This window comes from Propithecus coquereli, unplaced genomic scaffold (assembly GCF_000956105.1).
Source record: "Propithecus coquereli isolate 6110/MARCELLA unplaced genomic scaffold, Pcoq_1.0 Scaffold181, whole genome shotgun sequence".
Classification (NCBI taxonomy): domain Eukaryota; kingdom Metazoa; phylum Chordata; class Mammalia; order Primates; family Indriidae; genus Propithecus; species Propithecus coquereli.
The window spans coordinates 2,984,538-2,986,317 of NW_012142857.1; the positions used below are offsets into that span (position 1 = coordinate 2,984,538).

Consider the following 1,780-nt stretch of genomic DNA (forward strand, 5'->3'; position numbering starts at 1 on the left):
ATTAGTTAGCAACAAGTGTGTAATTGATCTTAAAATCCCTAGACTGAGGCTTCACATCTTCCGATTCTCAAGTGTCCTCCAAACAGGGAGGCAGCGGCTGTGCCACGCGGGATCACAGGTGCAACCCTTGCAGACCGCAGGGGTCACAGTCCAAGAGTTTCCATAAAGCAAAAGACTCTGGTCTCCTTTGGCAGTTTCATCCCCCACCGGCACTGACCTTGCATTCCTCCCCCAAGTCCCCAAATTCCACTTCCAAGGCAAGTCCTCAATTTATCGTCGGGAGAATCTCCTCTGGAAATCTCGAATGCTCTTGGCCATCAGCGGGGCCATTTTCTTCGGAGCCGGTTTCCCGGGGCCCACCCCAGGCGCCAAGCGAGCCCTGGCCCTGCGACCGCTCAGGCAGCCAGAGGCCGAGTTCGGGTTCTCAGGGCTGGGGTGAGAGCTGCTGCTGGTGCCGAGGGCATCCTGGCCGCTTCCCGTGGGCGGTGGTGCTGCCCCGGCCTTGGCATTTGCGGGGTCAGCTGCTCCTCCGGTTCCAAACTTCTCCTGGCCCCTCGAAACATCTTGACGCCGCTTGGTCACAGAGTTGAAAACGATCATCTTTGCTTGTCGGCCTGTGGGCTTCCTGTCCTGGGCAGATCGGATATTCATTGTCACGTGTCGCAGCCGCTGCTCTCGGGCATCCTGAAGCCTCAGGTACAGCTCCCGCCAGGACTCCCGCTCCTCCGGCTTCTCTTCCTTAAAGTCTCGGCGACAGTGAATTTCCCATAACTCATCTGTTTCTCCGACCAGGGCGTGATTGTACGTCTCTATGCGATACAGCTGACCGGGCGTGCAGACCTCCAAAACCCGCTCGAGGACAGAATACGGGACCCCTCCCACTTCACGGATGGAATCCACGTACTTCCTAAGGACCCGGACGCACTGCTCGTGCACGGTCACCGGCTGAGGGAGACGGGCGCTCCTGGAACCGGAATACACCTGCATCTTCGAATTCGCTCTGCGTCCGATAAATGCAGCTGCATCTTCCCCTGCCGAGGACAGCGCTGCTGGCTCTGGCTGCAAGGACATCCCCTCAAGGGGACTGAGTACACGGTAAAGGTCCTCCAGCGTGGGCAGTGGCAGCTCTGGTGACTCCGGCAACTCATCGGTGGGGGCCGGCCCCAGCGCGGCTGGATCGGCTCCAGTCGGCGGCCACTTCCCAGACTGGTTTTCCGTCGCCTTCGGGCATTTCTCAACCGAGTCCCAGTTTTCAGTCGTGCGTCCGGAGTCCTTGTTTGCAAGTTCCTTTTCTCCAAGTGCAGCGGTTGACGTTTTCACGGCCTTCTTCCTTTTCCTCGGACGCTGGTCATACCTGAGGTATTGTTCAGAGGACAGAGTAGGCCGCTCGAATTCGTCACCCACATCTGCGTCTTCAGCTTCAGGGAGGGAGCCCCCCGACTTTCTAGGCCAAGCAGGAGTTTTGAGTTTACCTTCTAGAGTCTTCAGGCTGTTAGAAACCTTGTCCTTGACCTGGGGCGACCGGGCTCCCGCCCCCTTTCCTGCGTCTAGGCTGTCCAGACTGCGCTTGTGTCGCTCCCATGCGGTTTTCTCCAGGCCTGCGCGCGCGCGGACGCTTTCCCAGGCGGCTGTGTGTGGCCACCTCCCGGGCGGGTGAGGGCTGGCGGCGGCGGCGCGCTCCGTCCCCCTCCGGGCCTGCTCCGCTAGAGGGCGGTTTGTCCTGGGCGCCTTCCCCGGGGCGCGGCCTTCGCATGTCCTCTGCGGAGGGGCCCGTCTCGCT

The 1,780-nt window shown here is 60.5% G+C and overlaps 1 pseudogene; it reads right to left on the minus strand.

Moving 5' to 3' along the window:
* Nucleotides 1-270: 270 nt before the first annotated feature.
* Nucleotides 271-1,780, minus strand: part of LOC105808874 — a 17,868-nt pseudogene continuing 16,358 nt past the window's right edge.